The following is an 18,935-nucleotide window of genomic DNA, read 5'->3' as shown; positions in this document are numbered from 1 at the left end:
CTAAGTGGTGTTGGTGTGTATTGCAATATTCCTCTCTTACCCACATTCTGCCTGTTACATGGTGTGAGTTATTTGAATGTGTGTGTGACAGCTCATTGAATTACTGGTTCCTGTGGATGTTTCCTGTCCATGGTGAAAATCTTGCAGGAGACATTCTATCTCCATGCAGCTAAATCTTTGTTCCAAAGCTACTGGTTTTACCTTTAGCATCTGGCTGGGTTTACTGGTTCCACTAAAACAAGTCACACAGCAAAGCAGTAAGCTGTTAATGCTGCTAATTGTGAAAACCAATAACAGACATTGCATTTTGCCATTGCTAAAATCATCAATACATATCAAATATGTTGATCATTGTTTAATTTATTATGGTTCAAAAGCAACTCTAAACAGGTGAGTTTTTAGCCTAGATTTATAGGAACTCAGTATTTCAGCTAAGGGTGTAGTTTTTTTTTTCAAGGTTGAATGATCATATAATGAAAACTCCAAGAAAGTATTGGTTTCACAAGTTTGAACTTAATGGGAATTTTCTCTTATCCACACAGAAGTTAGATTAGATCATTGTACTATTGGAACCCTAAATCTTATCCAAAGTTCAGCCATCTAGGCCAAAATCTTGCCCTTGAATGAAGGAACATTAGTTGAGAAATTTGGGAACAACCTGGTGACACCCAAGCTGTGGTAAACCCAGTGTTCCTGTTCACTGAGACAGGTTTCACATCAACAACAGTGTATGTAAATATCTGGTCTCAACTGTATACCAAAGCCTTAAAAATCCAGTTTCTAAGTTGAAAAGCCTGCTCAAATTATAAGATTCTCTGTTGATTCACTAAAGCTGTTTAAAGTGTGTCTCAAAGCATAAGACAGAAAGAATGGAAAAGGCAAACCACAACGGAGCTGCTGGTGTAGGAGCCGATCCAACAGTTCACTGTTCATCTATAAATCTAACTGACAGTTTTATTCTCTCTCAGATGTGTTCCAATAAGTGGGGAGACTATTGGTAACAATTGTGGATCTACCAGAATGAACCTTTTAAAATTAGACACAGTGTTTTCATGAAGAAAGAGATCCCAAGAGAAGAAACACAACACAGTGTTATTCCTGAGACCGGGACTTCCGTGTTTTGGAACTGTTAGAAGTGTAAAAGATTTTTAATACCATTCTAAAGGCTTCTTTATTTTAGGATCAATATATTGTTTATATTTGTTGCTATGGTTCGAGATACTCTTATTAATTATTAAATGCGATTATTTCTTTCCATGAGTGAGATTAGCATATATAAATTAGAACAGATGGAAACAGCTGGCATAGATTCCCCAAAGGGGATTTTCAGAAAAGTTTTGTGTTTTTGTTGACGTTGAATCGCTTGTACGCAGGGTTCAGTCACTCCTTGACAACGAGGGGGGGGCTCGCTCCATCTCTAAGGCTGAGTGGAACCACCCTACAGATGAAGCTCATTTTGCTCCCTTGTACCTGGGTTCTGATGATTCATGCGACTGAACTCTCAAGTACAGTCATGTCTCATGACTTCTACTTGAGAGTTGTAACGTTGACAGAATGGTGACTTGAGAGCTATTCAATAAAAAGAATATTCCATTGCTAAGTGAAAAACATTATAAAGATGAACTAAACACAGACTGATGTTTTCAAGACTTTAGTTCTGTCACTCATGGTGATTTTCTGCACTAGCTAATGAAAACATGACATTTAGGATTAGAATATGACATAAGGCTAATAAAAAAACATTTGTAATAAAGGAATGTGGGCTAGTAGATTTAATACTGTCTTAACAGTTATTTTTAAAGGGTACTTTCCATGTGCCAAACAAGTTTTAGTGGGACACATATTCTTAATTTATTGAATATATTTATACAGGAATGTTAACAACTTGAATTTTGGGAAAAGTGACTGTCTCTTCCTCTCTTCCTTCCCTAAAACACAAAACTTAATGTGTTCATAAAGTTGTATTTTTTTTAAAGTTTTAAAGTAATTCTTTCACCGAAATTGCCTCCAAAATGCTGTGAGGTAGTTCAGAGGTTTACTTGGAAAGACACAGAAATGGATTTTCTTTGCAGGATATTTCCAGAAGAGTCATGTTTGTGCATGCATGGTTGGCTGCACAATTCTCCAGTCTTCCAAATCCTCCCACAGTTCTTCTGCAGTCAGACTGGCACTGAGATTAGTTTTTATGGCGATATATAATAGAGGTGTGTCGATCGATCGGCCACCGATCATAATCGCCCGATTTCCGTGAAAAGTGTATGATCGGTGATCGCCGGTCTCTTGTTGCCGATCACACAAACCGATCACCTGCTTCTCATTTCGCTGCTTGCCTGTGCAGCTGGTCTCTTTACTTCACACTGCGCAAATGCGCAGAAACAAATCCTATAGCGCACTGAGTGAATGGGGAAGTTTGCTGTTGCGGCGGAAAATTGAAGCACGTGGGGTGAAGCATGTCAAAATGCACCAACACGACGAAGCTGGTATGGCATAAAAACAATGCCATACTTGGCGGAGTTTGGCTCTATCGAGGTTCACTGCAGTAAAAAAGACATACGGAGCGATCAGATAGCAGGTAAAGCAGCGCACAGCTACAAACACTCACCCGGATTAGCATGACGGTCAGAAAGCTAAACAAATAACCCGCAAAATTATTTAAGTCTTCGAGCTGCGATGTAAGACGCTGGTTCTGCTCTCACTGTTGAACCGCTGCTACGCTACAGGTAGTAATATTTGACAGACGGAGCTTCGCTTCTGCTCCACCTGGTGGTGACTCACACCGAACCTCTGATTAAAGCTGCAGCATCTAACATAAAAATTTTTTTACATACGTATTAAAACTTTCGCGTTCAGAGGACGGCAGGGGGCGCTGGCGGAATTTTTTACAAAAGGGAGGCGCTGGGGAAGGTAAACTTTACAAATTAAATGCACAACAATACCAGTTTAGACTTTGAGCAACTTGGTAAAACTGTATTTCGTAACATTAAATCATGCATGGCTGCAACTGTATTGATGGCAGCTCTCCTTTTCTTCAGTATTTGTAGCTTCTTGGCGCAGCTCTGTTCTCCTGCTACTGGTAGCTTCACCGCATCAGTTCAGCGTTACACCGGCTGATGCTGTGATTCACTTTGTCTGGTATTTTTGTACATATTTTTGGCAGTTCTGTGATCACGTCAAAGCAGCAACTTATATTAAAAAGTGTTTTATTTCTGTTTGAAGGCTGCCCGCTTCCATGTAAGGACAACAGAAAATCGCTCTTATAAACATGTAATTACTATAATCACAATACCCTGACTTTGTATCCCTCTGAAAAATGAACCATTTAAATAAAGAAGTCCCTCCATGGGTGATACCACGATAGAGGGCGTTCATTTTATAGCGTTAATACCGATGCTGTAAGTGGTCCGGTATGAAACGGGTGTGATAGAACAACGGTACCACAGCACTTTTAAATTTCAATAATCAGAATACCGAAAAATGTTTCAGTTGTTTTAAAAGATTTATGTCAGTCTGCCTTTTCCCCATCGACACGTTTCCCGAACGCTGCGCACCATAGGGGGTTAAAAAACAAAAAACGACGCGCACATTGCGCAAAACTCTGAAACAGGAGAAGTGGGACATAAAACGGAGCGACGAACTAGATGTGAAATATGGCATAAAAACAGAGAATCTGACGCTGAACAGGGAAAAATCAACACATGATGTGAAACATATGACGATTAGGCGGTGCAGCGGGTGATGAGTGAAGGTTACTGATGGTGAGCGTGCCATGTGGGTGAAATTTTATGGATGATGTCTGATGTCCCATTCTCCTGAAGGCAGCACAAAGCTGCACCACCAGAAACCGACAGAAACACTGTTTCTGAATGAGTGAAACAGTGAATGAGTGAAGATCATTTGAGTAAATGATCTTCACTCAATAAGAGTGAAGATCATTTACTCTTAATGAAAACACCTAATGAAAACACTTTGACTATTCTCGCAAGGTAATTACAAAGACAAACAGCTAAATGACTCTTCCAGAACTGTTGTTGCTCTTGGCACCAACTGTTCTCTAGCTTGCCTATTGGAATTAACATGAGGATACGGAAATAAAGCTGTATTTGTTCAAAAAGCGGGAATAGATCTGTTTGCACTTTTCACCCCCAAACCTCTCTCTCTCCCTGCCTCATCTTTGAATAGTATAAACATGAGCCTGTTTTATCCCCAAGAGACTCAACCAATGATAAGAGCTGGATCTATTCCCTAAGGGAACCAAACACTTTTTTTAAACAGCTTTATTTCTGTTCATTTTCAAATGCATGACAAACAATTATATTTGGTATATTATTAAGAAACAGTTGGTGAAAAACAAACACAATAGCAAAACCTCAAAATAACCTGACAACTATTCAACACAACTGGTCATGCCTATTAAAGTGTCAATAAATCAGTCATTATTTATTTTTTCTTTCTCCCCATCCACCTCAACCCACCAACCCCCCACCCCCTACGTCTCTCACTTACAGGATAGTACAGGTCCAACTAATATGATTACACAACCATAGTACTGCCAGCTTATGTTTGAGCTAATCCAAAAAGGAGTCATTCCGCATCCCGGCCAGTCACATCCATAGATGATAACATTTCGATGAAGGGGCCCCATATTGCCCCAAATGCTGCTTGTTTTCCTCTCGCATTATAAAGAATCTTTTCTGGTTTACAGTAAGACACCAACTCATCAATCCGTTGTCTTATTGATGGCGATTTTTCAGATTTCCAATTTTTCAAAATACATTTTTTTGCTGCTGTGCTTGCAAGAAGAATAATGTATTTCTTATAATTTATTCTAATAGTTGTTAAATCTCCTAAAATCCACACCTTTGCTTCTTGTTCATCTGATGTCCCACAACTCTTGATGTGATCTCAATCATGTGTTTCAAAAGGTTTGGAACCAAACACTTTTACCAAAATAAAAGCTCTTTTATTTAGTTGAACTATATAAAAGTCAAGATTGTAAATACTAACTTGTAACTACAGTAATTTCTGTCACAACATTGTGAGCCAGAGTTGGAATAACATTAGTTATCAGAAATTCTATGCAAATTCCATGCAAATTCTTTGCATGGAATGTGTCCATTCCATGCAAAGATTCCTGTCCGAGGCACAGGCCAGTATGAGATTTGATATGATAACGTTGAGGAAAAATACACATCATCATATTTACAGAACAAATTAAAAGGAAACAAATCTGTTATGATTGTATTTCTAACATTTTCAACAGCTATTTATACCTACTTCTGCTAAAATAATCTAAGATGTTGACTCTTTAATATTAATTTTATTATTATTATCATAGCATTGCAATATTGTTATTATATAATAAGAGTAACTATTAATAAGAATAACTCTATTCTTACCTCATTGATCAGTCAGCAGAATCTAATGCTGTAACTGTAACCTCACTGTGCTGTGCTGAGCTAGAGGACAGGACCGGTTGTTACGTCTCTGGATTCTGAGGCAGAGTCTGCAAGGGGCACAACATGCAGGTCTGACATATTTCAGAAATGCGTCTGAGAAAAGTGGAGACGCTCCGATCCGATATTAATATCTGTTTCTGTCCTGATATAAAACAAAAACCATTGGATCGGGTATCGGTGATAATACTCAATCATAAGGGCAGATCTGTTTAGTTTAACTCTGTGCTTTGTGCTCTGAGCAACATCGTGCTTTACTATTTATTTTACATTATATTTAGAATTCTTAGCACTTTCTGAACCATTTGAAAGAATGTTTGTTGCAGTTTATTTTAGTCAGCCTACTATTTTTTGTCAGTTTCGGTTTCTAGTAACACTTTATTTTAAGGGGTGTGCTTGAGACAGACATGTCACTGTCATAAACACGATATAACACTCATGAACATGAATGTCAGTGACTGTTGTTATGAAGTGTTATTCTGTAAATAATGACAGTTTTAATGCAAAGTTGCACTAAAATTTGCATTAAGAATCCATTAAGTGTCTGCTTTGCATAAAAAGTGTAATTATTTACCAAATGGCATTTTATTACAACAGTCGTAAACATTTATGAAGATTACTTCATATTCATAACAAGTTGTTTATAACTTGTTGTGTCATGTCAGCCCTATGCATGCCCCTTCAAATAAAGTGTTACCCATTGTCTTTATTAGTTTATCACATTGGCTGTTATCCTCCTAATTTCACCAACTGAACAAATTAAAGGTGTTGTTTTTACAAATTTGACTAAGCTTGTGAAGCTATTGGTGGATTTCAGTGTTCTGTCCTGGTGCAGAGTTATCAAATCAGAGCAATTCAGTACATTTATGTCTGTGTTTAAAAAAATAAATATTTTAAGTCAGTTCATTTGTTTTTTCTACATCATATTAGTATCAGCTGCTACTAGATCTCAGATATCTGTATCAGTATCACAAGTGAAAAAAGTGAATGGGTGAATCCCTAGAAAAGAGATAAATATATAGAAGTAATACTGATAATACGCCACATTAAGATTTGTGAGCATCTGTCTGTGTGTGGACAGGAACAGTAATAACCTCACTCAGAATGTGGAGCCAAACACGCAGCAGAAAAAAAAGGCAGGAACCAGAAGAAGAACATCATCAATGCTTGTTTTAAAACAATCCAATGAGGAGGATCATTTTTCTCTCAGGGACAACAAGGACACAAAGACTGCATTAAGGTCCAAAGGGACTGAACACAGACTTTGAGATGTATGTGAAGCTCTTAACAGACTTGCTGCTTGTACCTTGCCAGCGCTGCTTTGAAAACAGTGTTACCTTAATGAGAGTTAGAAAACGTGGTAAGCCATTAGTTTCCATAAAACCTAATATTTCCAAACAGGTGATAATTTTATTATTTTTCCTTAAGCTTTATCTAATTTGTGTATGTGAGTGAGACAAAATCCAATAAGCCTTCTTTTGGCTGAAGAATTTTTTTTTCTTTGACATCTTATGAAAAAGAATTTCAAAGCATCAGAACTGCAATGGAAAAAACTTTGATACCAGTAACAGGCCCATGCCTTCTTGGGCCTTTAATGCCAGGACTTGTCAAATAGTCCTGGCATTAAATTAAACCACTAAATATTCAGGTAAACATTTTGCCAAACCATTTACATGAATATGCATTAATACATTCAATAGAACCTAACATCCACGTTAACTAATATAAATGGCATTCCCAGCATGCACCTAGGTATTTCATCATTCCAAGCTGGATTTGCTATCTGATGTTTTAGATATTAACTACCAAAAAATCTTCAAATAGATAAGTTCTCTGTGAATAATTTGGAGTCAGAAAATTCCGCAAACACTGACCTGGGATCCACGCTATATCTGTTTTATCATTATTTAATTTTATTCCAGCTAGCCTGATCGTGCACTATTATCATTGCAAGTCAAGTAAAAATGAAAACAGATAAATATGATGTCGTAAATTATTATCCATTCCCTTCTTAAAGCCACCCTCCAAAAAGGGACATTGTTAAAAGCGTCTGCCCAGCATGTGGAACTACTCCATTCCTGGAGTCATTTTCAGGTTAGCGACTGGAAACAGTTAACGGCTGCTTCAGTTTCACTTCATCCCAGGAGATTCTCCACTGTCACTGATGGGGTCTGGACCAGAGTGGGCCAAGGGTGGGGATGGGCAGGTAGGGGGGCACATGGACTCTTGTGTCTGTCATAGTTTGTGTAAACTGGGTGAATAGGAAAATTTTTGAGCTTGATGAGGGAACTTATGGTATCTCTCTCTGCTGATTCACTCCCTTCACTATTCACACTCCTCAACGCTGAAGCAACATTGTCATGAATCTTTTAAGAACCGTGTGAGGGGCTTAGATAAAAAAGCACAAATGATCTCACCAGACTGACAATACGCTGTTTCTACAGAAATGTAAAAGTCCTGTCAAAGTAAACTGTTCTGTTGTCTTAATAGCCATAAATTAATTATGTGCCTTTCTTTTTCTCTCCTATGTGACGGGATATTAACCCACTGACACCTTTACAGGTAAGCAACATATTGTTAATTTTACTATTAATTCCTATGAAAAATTGTGTGTACATTCAGTTATCACACATTGTACGTTAAGAGTTTGTTGTCATCCCTGAAGCCTCAGGTTGCTACGGCAACCTGGGTACCATCTGAACATGAATTGCTTGTCACTTGCCATCCGACTTGTTGCTTTGCTCTGACTCGGTACTGTTCTAATGGACTTTGAATGAAACTGACACAGAATTGGGATCAAATGTAACTGGCTTAAATGGAGATGAATGTAATTGAATTGTATTATCATGAACTTGTTTAATTGGATTGCTTTGCATTGTTGGTGGACTAAATCAGTTCTTAATTGGATTCATTTGAGCTGCATTTAAATGGATTTGAATTAAACATGTTTATTTGTGTGTGTGTGGTGCTGAAAGACTGCACTTTGTTGAGCTTTGCAAACGTTGTAAACACACTCGTCCAAACGCTGTAAACCCATTGTCCTATGTTCAGATTTAGTGATGTTTCTAATGAAAACTTTGTTTTTAAAGCATTTTTGTCGTCAGGCCAGGCGGCAGGCTCTAGGTCTTCAGGTCTTGAAGTTCATAGTGCATACGATGCTGGAGGGTGATGCACTCTACCCAGATTGGGGTTGGCCACTTCATGAAAAAAATTATGTTCTGCTCTTTATGGGATCGTTTTGGAGTTGGTGGTAGCAGTGAGAAACTGCTGGATAAATTATGACTGTGGAACATTCAAAGCCCGGTATGTTTGCTCATCTACGGCGAGTGTGTCAGTAGACGTTGAAGGTCAGAAAGGAAATAATAACTTTTTCTCCTTATTTGCACATTAAGCTGTTTCTGCTGAATGCGCCACTAATGTGGGCTTCATGCTGGGAAGCTCACATTAGTGACACAAACAAGTCATATCCAGGCCTGGCTGTAATGGCTGTTAGGAGATGGAAGACTTTTCTACTTCTTCTTGAGGAGTGAAAGTGGATGCCACTGATTGAGGCTTATTCAGCTGGAGCATTTCAATGAATATTTTGATGCGAGTACACCTTGCCTAGAAATGTGTTTTCCTTTCACAGTGAACAAATGCATAACAGGATTTAGTTACTTTTATTTAATAAGTTAAACAACATTCTTTTTCCTATTGTCACTATGATATTAGTACGGTTATAATAATTTTATATCTAACACCTTATTTTCAATTGAATATTTTTTCATCCAGCAGTAAAGGCATTAAACTCCCACTAAATTAAGGGTGCATTCACACCAGGCCTGTTGAGTCTGCTTTTATTAAACTCCAGTTTGTTTGCTGAGATAGTCCTGTTTGTTTGGGGAGGTGTGAGTGCAGAAATGAACTCTGGTCCGCCTTCGCATCTTGGTCTCTGCTCATGAACTGTGGTGGGGTACGAATTCTTTTGCAAATGCCGAGTGGACCATAGACCGCTCCAAAAGCAGGAAGCAGACTACAGCCCATGGCATTCTGGGTAAATACAACTAAAACAAATCTGTGAGTCTAGATTATATCAGGGGTCTTCACATCTAGACCTGAAGGGCCAATTTCCTGCAGCTTTTAGATGTGTCCCTGGTCCAACACATCTGAAGCAAAAGACTGAATCACCCCGTCAGTGCAGAGTCTTGTTAATGACCTTTGTGTCATTAACACTCAGGTGTTTTGAAGTAGAGACAGATGTAAAAGCTGCAGGGAACCAGCCCTCAAGGCTTGAATTTGAAGACTTCTGTTCTATATACTGATACTTAAAAATCTGTCCAACAACATACTAAATGGTTATTTCTTAGAGCTGTGAACAGCAAGCCAGACTCTGACCCTTTTTCAACATCAAAAGCAACAAACTTTGCAGCTGTCCTTCCCATAATCCAATAGTAGATGTTTTCTTTAAGCTCAGCTCCGAAACAGTGGTCTGGTGAATTTATCTGCAAAAACAAGTCAGAACTTCTGATCTAACACATGTACACATTTCTCTGCACTATAGTCAGACCACAGAGAGGCCAAACAAGGACAAGACCCAAAGATGACCTGCCACACACAGAGAAACACACTGAAAACAGTTGACACAGTACGATAGCACACATATGAGCCAAGCATTAAAACATCAGACCAACGTTCAGGGATCACTACCCAGACACAACATTTTGTTGGAGAAAGCACTCTTTTCTAGCTTCTGATTTAGGTTTAAAATAAATACATTACAATCTGTCTGGAAACTCTATTAAATGATTCCTGTTTACAGTACTGGGTGTCATGTAATGACTGTTCTTAAAGAACCCTGAAAGACACACCAAAAAACACCAGCTCAAATATCAGATAGAAGCTGTAGAAGGTAAACACAAAAACTGTCATGAACTTTGGGACTTTGGTCTGTTTTGCTTTTCCTATTCAGTTCCTTCCTTAACTTTAGGATTCCTTGTAGTACTATGGTGTTTCTGTTTTCGTATTTTGGTTCAGCCTTTAGTTATGGTTCTCTGTATCTTCTTGATTTATTTTGCGAACCTGTAGCTTCCATGTTCTCTTGTTGTTTTTTTGGTCTGAATCTTGATAATTTCTTGTGTTGGATTGTTAATCTGGTTTGTTTACATTTCTGTTTCCTTGTTTCCCATGTTCCCTGCATGTTCAAGTAGCTATTTATGCCATCTTATCAGTTCAACTACCGCTACATCCGCACCTGCTCCTTGTTCAGTTATCAACTATCCTGCATTTCTGGATCCTGCTCTTCATTGTTTTATAACAGAAACACTGGATCCTAACAGCTGACACAGTAATGCATCACACATACAACACATATTATAAGTTCTGCCACTGCCCCCCAACTAAATGTAATCCTTGATAATGTTATATTCCCTAGTAATAGAAATCTTTATGTTGAAGCTCTTATTTTCCACTTTAACAATATATGCTCTAAGTACTCTAAATCATTTGACTAAATCTGGTCCTTTAGCCTCTTTAGAAATTTGTGAGGCTTTCTCTACGTTTTTTACTGAGAAAATTATCGTCTTTAGAGGCTCAAATTCTCTGTTAAATTTAGATCCTCATGAAATGCCACAACTCTGAATCATTTTGAGTCAGTTTCACTTGCAGAACTGACCTCTGTAATTAAACATCTGCAGCCGTCAAATTATTCTTTAAGCTGTCTTCCTACCCTTTTGATAAAAGACATTTTTGTCACTTTTGGTCCTTACATCTTAATGATGATAAATGCCTCACTTCACTCAGGTTGTGTCCCATCAATTCTCAGACATGCTGTGGTTAATTAAACACCTTCTTAAAAAAACAATCTAGATTCAAGTCTATTAGAAAATTTTAGGCCCATATCTAAACTTTCTGTCTTTGAGGTTCTCGAAAAGTTAACTTTTATTCAGTTGGATCCTTTTTAATAGATTATAACAAAACTGAGAAATTTAAGTGTGGGTTTAAAGGTGCTCATAGTACTAAAACAGCTTTGCTTCGAGTATACTGATCCTCTTTTTAAAGGTTGACTCTGGCAATTTTGCTGTTTTATTACTTTTAGATCTGAGCGATGCGTTTGGAATGGTTTAAATCAAATTCAGAAAACAGAACTTTCTTAGTCCATCTTGATCACTGTTTTAGGGCCACACCTTTAAAGTATGGAGTCCCCCAAGACTCAATTTTAGGTCCTAGTTGTATAACTGTATTGCCTTTTGATCAGATTTTTAGGAAATTCAACATTTTGTTTAGTTGCTTTGTGGATAACGATCAGATTTATATGCCCCTAAAAGTGCTAAAAAAAAATCTATACAGGTATTAATAGGTTGTTCAGCTTAAGTTAAGTCAGACTCATCTTAAAGAGCAAAGGCTTTCTCTGTTGCTGACTATTCTCTGGAATAAGTTACCTTTCCAGACTAGATCTGTCCTCAGTCTGGGTCATTTTAAATCGCTTCTTAAAACTTATTTCTGTCCATTCACATTTAATTACGGCCTGACACAGTACCTTTTCTGTTGTGATGTTTTAGTTTTATTTTTTTTTTGTCAATTTATTGTATTGCATTGTTGTCTTTGTGCAGCACTCTGTTGCAGTTTTAATCTATTTTTAAAAGTTCTATGTAAACTTAACATTGCCATTTTCTTTGAATTTGATGAAATCAAAGAAAACAAATTATGTAGTAATTTCTAGATATGACATAAAAACTATAAATAAAAATTACTACCTCAGAGAGGATCAGTATGACTTTTCTGGAGCCGATCTATTTGGAACGTTTTATCTATTTGGTTATACCATAAAGCCCTGTGTGTTCCTGAGTTTTTTCACAAATTGATGCTTTTATAAGAACCTTGTAGATATTTTCTGTCATTTCTTGTAATTTTCACAAACTATCTTTTTTCTATTTTCTGTTACTTGCTAAATCAAGGTAAGCTGAATCAGCAAATTCAGTGTGCCTAAAGCTGTATGTGGGCTTAACCCACTAGCTGTGTGGCCTGATGTGATTGTGTTATTTCGGACTGGGTTTGTGGTTGAGTATGAGCAGCTTATGGACCTTCTGGCAGTCAGAGTGGTACATGCTCTGTTTTTCTCCTTCAGGTGAAGCTGAGAAAGGCTCTTAGGATTAGATGGGATTAAATTATTCATGGTGATGTAGAGAAAGAAGCAGTAAGAAAAACTCCATTTTCGCTTCTCTGCCTCTGGCTGAGCTACTATGTGGGAGGGTAAAGGTCAGCTGAGGGGAAAAAAGATTTTATTATCTTTGAAAGACTTGATGCCACACAGATGTAAAGGGTAAGAACAGGAATACAGTGCTAAAGAGGCTGGTCAAATATTTATGTGAATGTGTTTGGTCTTATTGTCTCTGTAAATTATTTTTCTTACATTCATAATGCCAGTAGCCATGTCAACAGCCTGATACACTGCAAACTAAAGCTGTCAGATCCATCTGCATGCTAGTTATTCTGAAAATAACTAGCATGTCATGAAGACAAACTCTGAGAGCATATTTTCACACCTTAGGAAGATGGAGTTAGTCGAAACATGTTGCTGCTTTGGTGCTCTAGTGAGGAGTGGAGGCTTTTCTCAAAGCCCTTGTTGTCTCTGAGAAGTGGAGAAAACTTGTTTACACTGGGGCAGCCTAGGCCTTTCCTAACAACAAATTTTGCTCGACAATTTCAAGTGATTATCTCAGATACAACTTAGAAAGCAGAGTTCAGCCATGTCTTTCTTACAAGCTGTACAAGAATTATAAAAATGAACAGAGGTAAAAACTTGAAAATAATTAGATTTTCTAATGATATTCTAATGTATTGAGATTAAGCCTGTCACAATTCCAAATTTTTCTGGGCAATTAATTGTCCCATAACTTATTGCGATAAACGATAATATTGTCGTTTTGAGACCATGTCAGTGATGGGAGACAGCGCTGCTTACGCGGTGAGGCGACATTCACTTTGCCTTGTCCAGCCGAGATGTGCACAGCTAGCAATATGTGCATGACATATGAAAGTTGGAAATTGTTCAACTTTTGTTGTTGTTGTTATAGCCTCCTGTGTATTTGGTTCAGCTCGAGGGAAGAAAAACTGATGTGTTTAGCTCCCTGTGTGTTGAGCTGTTACCAAGGAAATGAGGGGAGGAATAACTCGAGGCACCGGAGTGAAGCTTTTTGTCATCCTTGGTATAACGAGAGACATAAGAGCAAACAAGCGATTATTATCGCCCTCCTTTTATTATCGAGCTCATTGACTTATTGTTTATTGCAGTTGGTCTAACTAAGATACAGTTGTATTTTGAAATGTTCTCATTTTTTATTGGTTCATGTTAAAAATGAGTGCTCTTAAAAGCCGAAAAAGACCTTTGGAAATCTAGATCAAAACCTTGTAAAAGATTGTAAAAGATTCCTAGATACTCTGGCTACTTGGACACAAAAATCTCATTAAGAGATGACTCAGCATTTTCCCACAGTTATTTTATCCAAAGCTGTTTTGATTTTCAAACCTCACTGCATATTTTTGCTGTTGCAGTTTCTACAGCATCAACCTTAATGCATCCTCTGTAAATCTCTGCAACAAATGCTCATATCTATCCTGTTTGCCCTGGAAGTTTCCTCAAAGTAAATGAAGAGACATGTCAAGTTTCCGTCAACGTTCTCCATCCGTTCCTGATGACATCACTGACTTCGTTCAATCTCTGCCCACCCTCCCGTTATGTTCTGGTTATATGGCACCAGTCAATCCGCCCTCTGCTGCCCAACACAAGTGGAGCAGAATGCAGTTGCAGACACACCCAGACCCTCATAAAGGGTTCGGTTAGCCGTCTTCTGAGGTCTGCATACTTTCTGGAAAGTACCATGTGATTTTGAAGCTGTTTTAAATCTGAACTGTACTTGAATGTTAAAAGAAGAAGCTTAACTGCTGCCAGTGTTTTTGACACAACATTCTGAAGTGAATCTTTTTACTTTTTAAAGATGGTTGAGACAATCTAGAGATCATTTAGTTTCAGCTTGCATTGCTCTGCTCCCAGCCAGTACTGAGTGGTTCCTAAAACAACCGCTGTGCTCCTCTCTGAGCACAGCCCTGGGACCAAATGTTTTCCACTGCACAGAATTCCACAGGAAATCATGCTCCTTTTTCGTGGAATTTTGTTGTAAAACTTCATGGCTCCCTGTAGAAAAATTAGATTTTTTTTCCCGTAGTTTTTTTTTTTTTTGCCAAAACAATAGAACTGCTTTCTGTTCAACTCATCTTGTGACGAAATACAAAGGACACAGAGACAGAACGATGGAAAAGCGCTAAAGCTATTATAGAAATATTTTTTAATAGCGCCCATGTAGACCCATCTTTTTTTTTCTTTTTTTTTTGCTCGGCTTATTCTCCAGCTGGTTTCTCTGCTTACTGTCCAACAGAGCATAGAGAGCAAAAGGAAAGCTTCTCTCTCATCCAGTCTGCAGTTAAAGCAACATCATTAGTAAGTTTTGTTCTAAGCAGGATCACAGAAACTATTTGGTGCTTGTAAAATCAGCAGCTCTATAACCACAGAGCTTGTTTTATTGTTGTCTAATTGTGGAATAAGCATGAGCATGTAACAGTTATAGTGCAGCTAGTGAGCTCTTAAAGGGCTATGGAGCCACCCTGACTTGCGGTCTGTGTGCCTTTACCTTTAAGGGGAGCGGCATGGAGAGCGCTGAGCGATGTGGCCGGTTATGTAAGGCTTGGCTGTGCCGCTCAGAGCTGCTTGGCCCTTGCTCTGTCCCACTGCCAGGCGCTGGAGGTTTCATCACCCTGCTGTTTCAAAAGGCCTTCTGGACTCTACATAGTGTTTAGCTCCACTCTGTAGTTTGCCCAATTTATTTTCTCCTTTCCTCTCCGTTTTCCTGCACCATCTGTCATCCTCACTGATAGACCGTCTCTCTGCCGTCCCTCCCTCCCTCCTCTTTAGCTGACTCGCTCCATCTAGTAAAATTGTTATGGTCTGAAAAATCCAAAGCCTTCTGTCCTGGTCATGTTTCAGGATGTGAGTTTCATGTTAACTTTGTCATTTACCTACTTTATCATAGTCATGTTCATAAATAAGTGTAGGGTGTTGAAAAGATAAAAAATTGAGGAGACCTGTTTAAAACCTCTTAAAGGGGCAGTATTATGTAAAATACTCTTTTTTTGTTATATTGTGATGTTATTCCTTCAGTAAAAACATACCTGGAGTTTTGCTTTGATTCTTTCATTCATGTTTGAAGAATCCTTTAATGTCCATGGCAACCATTCAGGTATGCAAAAACATCTTGGCAAACCTAGCTCTGTCTTCGAGGCGCAGCTCCTCCCCCCAGCTGCAGTTTCCAAACTTCTGAGTTTCCGCCTCACAGAGCAGCCCTCCCCTATGATTCCTCCTGTCAGCACCTTCAGACTAGCCACCTGCAATTGGTTAACACCTGGTGGAACTGAGCATCTGCTGAGCTCATTATACAAACTACTTCTCAGTGGAACACTGGTCAGAGTGCTGTTAAAAGTTTAAGAAGTGATGCTGTGATGACTTCCTGAAGGCAGAGTGTTGGAAAGGACAAGACTTTCTTAAAGAGACAGAGGCCCAATTTCAAGGTGTTAAATTACGAAGCCAAAGTTCTCTTAAGCCATGTTTGATTTATACAACATAACATAGTAACATGATTGTGCTATAAAATCATACTATGTGGCTGGACCCTTTAAATCTCCTGGACCTGTTGACTTGCATGTGAGTGTTTTTGGGATGACAGTTTAGGGGTTAATTTTCCAGACTGTTTTCTTTTTTCCATTTTCTAGATGACTAAAGTCTAATAGTCCTTAATAAACACAATACATTCTACTTTGGGTTCATTAATTTGACATTACATTTTACATTTTACTCATTAGTGGTTTTTGACTTACTGAATATTTTAAGGCCATTTTAGGACATATTTTGTACCTGGGGTTCTTAAGCTGCATCTAAAGTTGCAAACAAAAACTAACATTAATATTTTAGAATCTTATATGCAACAACAAAGTCCAACAATGTTAGATTTTATTTTAAATTAAAGTAACCTAAGTTTATTCAGATGCCTCACAAACACTATGTTAGTCCATTGTTGTCTGGAAAATTATGGAATTTTAGTTTGGATAAAAATCAACAAGTTTACTGTTTGATAAAATACTGCAGTCGTGTCATTTATAGCTTTGTGTTTGACCTCTTCCGGATTGACCTGGTTTATCTGCTTCAATGTTTCAGACCAGTCCCTCTAGGATGTTGCAATGTTATTTTGGAATTGATGTGGCCTAAAATTACTGATTTTGCAGCATCAGTTTCAAAAAGCTGCGGTCAATGTTGTGAATTTTTTTAAGCTTTATTTTTGTCATAACATATGGAGCCCATAAAGGGACATTGAAGGAAAACGTAAAAAATAAACCTTCTCATGTTCACCAGATGCTTTCTCAGGATTTTGACATAGTTAATATTTAATGTGCAAGTACCTTTTTGAAAAAGTATCTCAATACAAACCAAATCATATCCTGAGGAGAAGTCACAATGCAAAAGAAGAATCCCATGTTGGTTATTCAAGTAAACATGAACTGTTAACATAGGAGCAAATCCTGCAGAACATCTTAAAAGGGTTATCCCAAAACAGGAAAAAAAAACACGAATGTTAGTTTGCGTTTAGTATAAAAAAATGCTTAGTTTTACACACACTTTCATCTTGGTTTGTAAGGTGTCATGAAACAGGAAGTTAAATTAGAAAGGGAAAGTGGATTGGTCAATATTCAGCCAAGTTGCAGTGATTGGTCGGAAAAGAAGGAAACAGAAAACATTAAGGTGATTGGTCAGATTTGCGAAATAGTTGCAATGACTAGTGAAAATTGCAAGTCTGAGCAAAATTTTTGAATGTTGAGTGAATTTGCATTAATAGTTGAGATTGCAACATCACACCTTTCTGGAAGGACTGATTAAACAAACAGTAAAAACCAGACAAAGAAAATACAAGACAGCCCTCTCAAATATATTTGCATTTATTAAAAGACAAAATCTGGACCTATGTTAGAAAAGTAATCAACCCCATGTTAAATTCTGAATTTTTAAGATATGACCACATTTTATGTGGTTCAGTTTCATTAGGCACACTAAATAGAACCTACCTAAGAACATGAAGTAGGCTGAAAGAGTTCAACACGTCATCTAAAGAAATCCAAGAACAAGCAAGGAACAGAGTGTAGATATTTCATTTCACAAACTATTTGATGTGAAATGAAATACAAAGAGCTGAGAGATTGTGCTTATTGATTTAAAATAATCTGAACATTGTAAAAGCAGCTGGTCTAAGTGCGGAACTGAACTTCCTGTTATCCAAAGGTGGTTGAAGAGAAACATCAAACCCCTGCTGCACAGTGTGTGTGTGAGCAGGTGGGTGGAGGTAGAGAAAGCCCTCCAGGCCTCTTAAAAGTGATTTTTCATGGTGATTTAAAGCTTTGGATTAAGGTCAAGATTTCACCTGTCAAAGTTCTTCTGATTCTGTCAGCTTCCAGTTGGTGTGTTTGGAAGGAAACTTGCTCATGTGTCGCTATGTGTGTTAATAATGCTTGTTCCAGTTTTAAATGCACCATCTGCTGTGTAAGCTTTATACAACACATGCTCTGGGTATCTGTTACTACTGAATAAATGTCTGTGATAGCATCTATATGCTGCGATTTCATGCTGTAAATACTTTAAGGGGACACTTTGCATTGTTTATTTGCAAATAGATCTCTTTAGTTTAGTTGTTTTCCAATGCATTTCAGGAAAATAAATAGACTGACGAGCCCTGATTTCTGACCAATTGATGATAAAAGCTTTTGTAATTCAGTTGTAAAAGTATTAACACACCTTAAAGTTTTTATTAAGATTTTGTATCATTGGAGGCACAAACTGCAGCATATCTTACTGAGATTATGTTATACACCAACACAAATACCGTATTTTTGTTAAGAGGAAGAATAGCAACAAATGGCTTTAAAATTGTTTAACAAATAAAAAAGTGTGACTCATTGAATTTAAGAATAGTCCTGAAACATGTTTATTTGCTGAAGCCTTTTGTACATCCTGAGAGGCTGGCACTATTTTAACTACACTGCTCAAAAAATAAAGGGAACACTCAAATAACACATCCTAGATCTGAATGAATGAAATATTCTCATTGAATGCTTTGTTCTGTACAAAGTTGAATGTGCTGACAACAAAATCACACAAAAATCATCAATGGAAATCAAATTTATTAACCAATGGAGGCCTGGATTTGGAGCCACACACACAATTAAAGTGAAATGTTCCCTTTATTTTTTTGAGCAGTATATTTTAGTAGTTTATTTTAACTTATCTATGTTTAGCTTGTCCATTTTTTATTGTGTATATGTACGTCCCTTTGTAGACTTTCAGTTATTTTATAGAGGTTTAAAAATTGAAGTGGTATGGTATGGTATAGGCCTGTCACGTTAACAAATTTT

At 37.6% G+C, this 18,935-nt stretch overlaps 1 protein-coding gene across 4 annotated transcripts in view; it reads left to right on the top strand.

Moving 5' to 3' along the window:
• thrb (thyroid hormone receptor beta) overlaps window positions 1–18,935 on the top strand; it is a 105,754-nt gene that overhangs the window by 32,068 nt on the left and 54,751 nt on the right. The window contains exon 1 of one of the 4 annotated variants that reach the window (XM_016674479.1): window positions 5,421–5,525. The exons of the other annotated variants lie outside the window; for them this stretch is intronic. The gene's annotated coding sequence lies outside the window, so the exon portion shown is untranslated. Of the gene's footprint in view, window positions 1–5,420; window positions 5,526–18,935 lie in introns of those variants that run through there. 4 annotated transcript variants of the gene reach the window in all.

Source organism: Poecilia formosa, unplaced genomic scaffold (assembly GCF_000485575.1).
Source record: "Poecilia formosa unplaced genomic scaffold, Poecilia_formosa-5.1.2 Scaffold96, whole genome shotgun sequence".
Classification (NCBI taxonomy): Eukaryota; Metazoa; Chordata; class Actinopteri; order Cyprinodontiformes; family Poeciliidae; genus Poecilia; species Poecilia formosa.
The sequence above is the reverse complement of the archived record's forward strand: the minus strand, read 5'-3'. Positions and strand labels throughout refer to the sequence as shown.